Genomic DNA, 7,227 nt, shown 5'->3' with positions numbered 1-7,227 from the left:
CTCTCCGTGAGGCGGCGTCGCCACCACAAAGCGCCCACCCTCCTCAGAGGGCGGGGAGCCTCCCCCTGAGGCGGGGTCGGCTGCGAGGAACAGCGTCGGAAACCAGCTCTCGCGTCCGCGCTGTGTGAGTTTGGGCGAAAAGCTCAGCGTCCAGCTTCCGGCCTCAGCGCCTCACCTGGCGGGAGGAGCGAGGAGGACCGCACCCCGGGCTCGCGCTCCGCCCGGCTTCCGGGCCCGGGCTCGCCTCACGGCCGCCTCAGCTGTCGGCAGCAGGTGGCGCTGCGCTCCGTGCCTTTCGCCGCCGCCGCTCTCGGTTCGCACCCAGCCTCTTTCTGCATTGGCCAGCCACGGCTGTCATTTATTTCCTTAAACCCAGACAGCGTGTGGAGCTCCAGCCTAACAGTTATCTGTCGCTACCAGGAGCAAAGAAGGAAAGAAACTCGCGAGCTGTTCAGGCCCCAGGGAGCAAGTCTTCGGGTAAAACGCCCTGCATGCCCACATACTGCTGAGTTAAAACGAGACCGACCGACGGCCCGGTCACATCCCAGACAAGGTCACATCCCAGACAAGATGCGTTGGGTCAGCACTCTGTCCTGAGCGCGCCTGTAGTCGGCGGGCAGGCGGAGCGCCCTCCTCGGGGTTTGAGTCAGGAGGCTGCCACCGTTTAAGGGATGTTTTTTCCCCTCGTGGCCGGGGCCTCCAGCCGTGCACTGGCCTTTCAGCTTAAGCCCTGTGTGTTGCGGGAAGGCCTGCGGTCACTCTGTTACTGATTAACAGAGCCTGGTTTGGAGTTCTTGAAAAAACTCTCGGTGATAGTATTTGCAAGTCAGCAGTGTGTGCTCGGCGAGATTTGGAGCCCGGAGGCCTTGTGTTTCTTTCCCAGCAAGACTGCTTAGCGGCCCAGCCTCTGAGCCTCAGTTTCCTCCTCCCTGACCTGAGGGTGGTAGCTGCGCTCACCTCAGGAGGAGGCTGAGCCTTCACCGACATCCACGCAGGATGTGGCTCAGGGCCGGCATGCAGTCGGAGCTCAGAGTATCTCTTGTTTTCCTAATTAAACCAGTGGTTCCATGCCATGTGCTCCCTGACTCCTGACTGTCTTTCAGGCCTCTGTGGTTCGTCCAGAGCACAAAAGACCACTTGTAAACTCTTCTCTGTCTTATAATAAGGATCAGAGCTCTTCTTTATGAGGTCATAGTTTCCACCTGGCTGAGTCTACTACGACGTTATTTAAAAAGTAATAATCACACTGATATCGGCCATGGTTTTTCCTTTAAGACTTTCCCAGGCTGAGGACTGCTAGCAAGTGGGTTGGATAAAAGTTAATCATGATGAGGATTTGGAAATCAGATGAAGGGCAGGGGGCTTCCCTTGTGCAGAGTTTTGACCCCCCTCCCTCCGTGGTTCTCGGCGGTGTTTTTCTCACTACAACTTTAGGATCCAGGGGAAACGAGTGGAACCAGCTCTTTGAACAAGGTCACCCAGCAACATCACGAGGTGATGACGCCATTGTCAGCTCTTGCCCAGGAAAAACCTAGGGCTCAAATAACCGAGGGAGAGGACAGGTCATCTCCATGGCAGGTTGGCAGAGCTGGTTGCAGGCCACCATCAAACATTAGGCCCGGAGTGTTGTTAAAATGACCCTGGGCTACGCCTGCCTCTGCTCAGTCTGCCTTGAGTGGCCTCACTGTCCTTACTTCCTCAGGACGACTGAATATCACCAACGGGTGGCTTTTTTGGTTGTTCCATTTCCTAGAAGAAAGGTTACCAAGTGCCAGAATCAAAATAGAATGTGGATGGTGTCCCAGGAATCCTGTGCAATCCAAGCACACTCATATTGTGCAACGGCCTGGAGGGGACCGAGCAGATAAGCGAAATCACAAAGTTATTATCGCTCTGTTGGAAGTGACATCACGGAAGGCCTCTGGTCAGCCTCTCCCAGCTGGTCATGTTTCCGCCAGGCTGCGTGTCAAGTGAATCCTAGTGTTGGTGCCCTAGAGGGACGCTGGTGCAAAATCCCTTACCTAAGGAATCCTTTTGTTAAAATGAGTGGTTACGCCCAACTTTACCCATTTCCCAAGTTCATGGTTTATGCATTTTATTTTTTTTTATCCTTGGCTTAAATTCTTTATTATTCTTAATGGTATAATAGAGTTTTCCAAATGGTAGTGAAATACCCATGATAGCTTGCCTGAAGAACAAAAAACAAAAATTAAATTGAAGAATTCAGAGCTTTGTAGATCTGTCTTTCACATATATGGTGGATATTATCTCTTTTTTAATTGTAAAAAACCAGTGTAAAATTTACTGTCTTAACCACTTCTAAGTGCATGGTTCAGCAATGTTAGGTATGTTCACATTGTGCCACACACATTGTGTTTTCTTAAAGCGAAGCACTCCTGAACGTCTTTATCCACAGAGACATTCCCTATCTGTAATATTTTTCTCCCCTGACATAATACTTTATTACTGTGCCTAAACTTACTTCCCCAGGATTTCAAAGCCTCAGAAACTAGTTCTAAACAAAGTCCATGGGCAGTACTTAAAGTATAGGGAGCACTAACAGAATGCTGTGGAGCTTCATCCTCAATTCATCACAGTCCAGACTCACTTGGGTAGAAAGCCTCTGTACCTGCATAAAGAAAGCTGGCCTCGGGACTGGCCAGTGAGGCTCATGGTCAAGGCATTCAGGTCACAGCATCCTTGCCTAAAGCCTCCCGTGGCTTTCCATCTCACCAGAGTAACCTTTCACGCCCGACCCATCTCATCCCCTCCCCACCCCACCCTGGCCCACCTCTCGGATCTCATTTCCTTTTGGCCTTCACACTGGCCTCCTCACTGGCCCTCAAAAATGGCAAGCTCGTGCTCGCTTCGGCAGCACATATACTAAAAAAAATGGCAAGCTCACTCCCTCTCAAAGGCCTTTGTATTTACTTCTACCTCTTTCTAGAATAATCTTCTCAACTTGTAATGAGCAATAGAAACCCTTATGAAACTCATAGCATTCTCAATGCCCAAGCCACATTCTGTACTAGTTAAATCATCATCTATGGGGTGTAAAAAAAAAAAAAATTCCCCAAGAATTCCAATATAACCACATTCCAAAATCAGTGTCCTGGTTCAGTGGGTCTCAAAGTGTGATTCTAAATCAGAAATAGTAGCATCACCTGGGAACCCCAACCCTAAACTTACTGAATTGGAAACTTTAAAAGTAGAACCTGAGAATATGTATTTTAACAAACCCTCCAGGTCCCGGTGTGTGCCGAGGCTTGAGAACCATTGTCCCACATGCTCAGTACTCAAGAGGTGGCTTGCGGGCCAGCAGCATCAGCATCCCTTGGAGGCTTGTTAAAAAAGCAAAATCTGACACCGGCTGGTGAACCCAACTCGCTGAACCAGAAGCTGCACTTACCGTACTGGCGCCTCCTGCACATTCCCATTTGAGAAGCTGTCTAGCTCTGTGCCCCGGGAGACCCAAAGAGCAGTAACGCGCTGGGAGCAGGAGCCCACCAAGCACCTAGAGCTCGAGTTCTGAATGTAACACCCAGAGGCTTGGAGGAAAGGCTGCTTCTGGCAGTGGTGGGTTATAACCTGCTGGATAAAATCAAAACCGACGAATTTGTCATGCTGCAAGGAAATAACAGAGAGTGAGATGGTTGGATGGCATCATCGACTCAATGGACATGAGTTTGACAAACGCTAAGAGACAGTGAAGGACAGGGAAGCCTGGCATGCTGCAGTTCATGGGGCCACAAAGAGTCGGACACAACTGAGTGACTGGACAACAAAGGAAATACACGATTGTATGAATATGAAAGAGAAGGGAAAACTCTTCCTTGTAGTAGAATGCCAGCTAATAAGCATAGAAGGAAAGATGGAGTAAGAAAATCACCCGCAAATGCTAAAACTGATGGTGAAAATTTGAGGAACAGAATGTTTCTATTCCAAAAGTGCCTCCCCACACATGATTTATTAATTGCAAAGTGGACAATAATAACTTTTTAGTGGAGAAACCTGGCAACAACCCCCTTCATCCGGCAATCTTAGTTAGCATCGCCCACCATGGGACAGCCTGGCACCACCTGCCTCCTGCTGCGAGGGGCCGAGGAGGGCGCAGTGTCCCTTCCATGGCATTCCTTCCTCAGGAAGCATCAGGAAATCCAAATAAAGCAACAGGTCACAGAGTAACTAGCCTGCATGCTTAAAAAATGCCAAGGTCAAGACAGACAAAGAATGGCCAGGGAACTGTTCCAGATTGAAGAAAACTAAAGACACGTCAGGACCCAATGCAGAATGAGATCCCGGACCTGGAAAAACATGTCGTTTTAAAAGAAGCAACAGACAAAATTTAAATATGGACTGTGGTTGTGTAAGAGAATGTTTTTATCTTAGAAATTATAGGGTAATGGGGCGGGATGTTTGCAGTATTTACTCTCAAATGGTCTGAAAAAAACTATATGTGCATGAGTGAGTGTGTATACGTGTGTAATGTGTGCTATATATGTAGAGAGGGACAGAAGACAGAGAAGAGGGCAGAACACTAACAGCTGGTGGTGAATCTTTTTGTACTATTCCAGAACTTTTCTGTGAGTTTAAAATTATATCAGAAAAAAAGTCATGTCCCCTCCCCTCCCCACAGGAAAAGACCTGTGAGAACAGACACCAAAGCAAAGCGAGGACGCAGCAGCGATCCAGAGCACCCGGGCCTCCGAGTTTAGTCTGACGGCCTCCCGCTTGTTCAGGTCTCCTCCACTGGATCGCTCCGTCTAATGCAGCCCCAGCCACCGCTGTCAGTCAGACCCTCTCTAGAGTTTCACCTGCACTCCTATCCTCATAGCACTTCGTTGGCATGTAGAATCATCCTTGTTCATACACCTGTTCACTGTCTCTTTCCCCTTGGATGTGAGCTTCATCAGCATAGAGATTGTATCTGTCTTGATATACCCCCAGCACAGTGCCTAACAGCTCAGAGGCACCTCCTGTGTGTGTTCAATGAATGAACAGACACCAGACCGTAGTCCCCTCGACCTGAGGATGAGGGAGGCGCTGCTCTACAGTGCAACACCAGACCCTTTCCCAGCCCTGACACTGACAGAAGGAGTCTGGCAACGTATGAACGGCTATTTAAAAAGCATCTGAACTCTCCTAGGCTTTTATTTGCATGCTGTGCATGCTAAGTCACATCAGTTGTGTCCGACTCTCTGCAACCCCGTGGACTGTAGTCTGCCAGGCTCCTCTGTCATTTTCCAGGCAAGAATACTGGAGCGGGTTGCCATGCCCTCCTCCAGGGGATCTTCCCTACCCAGGGATCAAACCCGTGTCTCTTACATCTCCTGCATTGGCAGGCAGATTCTTTACCACGAGCACCACCTGGGAAGCCCTTTTATTTACAATCTCTCATTTAATCTTCACTATGACCCTTTTTCATTCACCCATTTAGCAGATAACGTATTGAGTACCTGTTCCTCACTAGGCACTAAGAAAAACACAAATTATTACGACAGGCACAGCCCTTACCCCCATGGAACTAGCCTGATTAGCCAGAGCTGGCTGAGAAAACCAGGACTCAGAGAGGTTGCCCAGCTTGCTGAAGTCACACAGCAGGCTCAGGACGGAGATGGGAAGGTAACCAGCGGCTCAACCCAAAGCCCGTGCTCTGCAGTGCTGGGACTCTGCCGCCCCTAAGGAGCTCCTGTTGCTGCAAGCTGGCCCACTCCTCGGACTCCCCCAGGGCTCCTCCAGCCCCCCTGTCTCCCGCGACCTCGACTCTCACCCTCACAGTGCCCCTTTCCTCGGAAAGAAATAGAGCGTGCTGTATCTTAGCCATTTCTGATTGTGTTTTTTATTATTCCACGGCTTCTTGGTGCCATTTGCTTCAGATAAGCAAGAGTCTGTTCTGCCTCACTAGGCAAAGGTTAAGTTCAGTGTAACCTAAGAAATACTCTAAGCAGGAGATACAATCAAACAACCTTACCAGAAAAAAATAACTGAAAAAGCAAAAACCAAGAAACAAAACAGAAACCCACTTCAGAAATGTTTAATGAAGAGACTGAGCATGAGGAATTAAAACAATGTAAGCGAGGGGGGAATTTCCTAAAAGATGTCTGATTTTTCTTCAGCCCATTGATCTTTCTCCTCCTTGAAAGCTTTCTCCACCAATTAATCACTCTACTTATTACCCGGCCCTGTTTCCCTGTTTATAATTTTGAGCCTCAGGAATCCCTGTGAAAAGACCACAATAAATCTCACTGGTCAGCAAGAAAAACATTTATCTTAAAGGATCAATTACTGCGCTGGGAGGTCTCGGATTCCTGGGGTTTGGTGCATGCCTCCACCCTTGACTTGTTGGCTGACCTTTGCCTCTCTGTGCCTGGGTTTCTGAAGCTGCACAAGGAAAACTGTTACCCCCTGAGTTGTGTTCTGAAAGTTCCCTGGGTCCCCTGTTGGAAAATAGAAGAGGGTATTTGGCTAAGGATATGATTTATCTATGCCCATGAATGCCTCTCCTCCTCTTTCTGGAAGCCAGCTAATTATGTTCAGAGTTGGAATGCATTCTCTGTGGGCACCTAAAGTAGATTCCTTGCGGGAATGTCTAGTGAGTGGGTGCATAGAAGAGACACATTAACAGAGTCTTGTCATTCTAGAGAAAAATGTCCGATCTCCTTTTCGGTGGCCACAAAGTTCAAAGTTAGGGAGGGGGGTGAACAGGAAAACAGTGTTGTTCTTTGGAACCACAATTTCACAGATGATTTACCCACAAGGAGCTTTTTGTCGCCATGGGGCGACACGTTTTTTCAAGCAAGCCAGGCAGCTAACTGGCAACCAGGTGGGTGATGAGACGACCACCTTTGTATTTAGTGAGTTCTCCATCACTGGAGGTAACTAAGGATAGGTCCAAAGGAGCCCTCCGCAGAGGGTGGAGCAGAAAAAGTTCAAGCACCAGAAGAGAGTTTCAGCTCAGTGCCATTCATCCCCTCTAACCCTGAGATTCGGGAATTCTAGTCCCTTTCCGTGTCCCATGCTCTTCTGAACAGACAGTCTAAGCTCCGCAGCTGCATGTGGGACAAAGGGTGGTGAAGGGTAAGATCATAGGACAATTTGAGATTCAAATCTTGCAGAGAAAGATGACTTTATATCTGCTACAAAGCATGAACCAGAATTAGAATTCCAGAAGGAGAGGGTGAGTAAGGCATTGTGTATTTGAGGGCACGTCACATGTGTTTGAGGACA

At 48.6% G+C, this 7,227-nt stretch overlaps 1 long non-coding RNA gene across 1 annotated transcript; it reads left to right on the top strand.

Moving 5' to 3' along the window:
- Positions 1 to 374: 374 nt before the first annotated feature.
- On the top strand, positions 375 to 5,819 carry LOC145520215 (uncharacterized). Its single transcript, XR_014064317.1, has 2 exons — positions 375 to 477; positions 3,247 to 5,819. It is a non-coding gene; the product is annotated as an uncharacterized LOC145520215 (long non-coding RNA).
- The last annotated feature ends 1,408 nt before the right edge of the window (positions 5,820 to 7,227 follow it).

This window comes from Giraffa tippelskirchi, chromosome 9 (genome assembly GCF_054371585.1).
Source record: "Giraffa tippelskirchi isolate mGirTip1 chromosome 9, T2T-mGirTip1v1.2.pri, whole genome shotgun sequence".
Classification (NCBI taxonomy): domain Eukaryota; kingdom Metazoa; phylum Chordata; class Mammalia; order Artiodactyla; family Giraffidae; genus Giraffa; species Giraffa tippelskirchi.
Note: the sequence above shows the minus strand (reverse complement) of the source record. Positions and strands in the feature narration are given on the sequence as shown.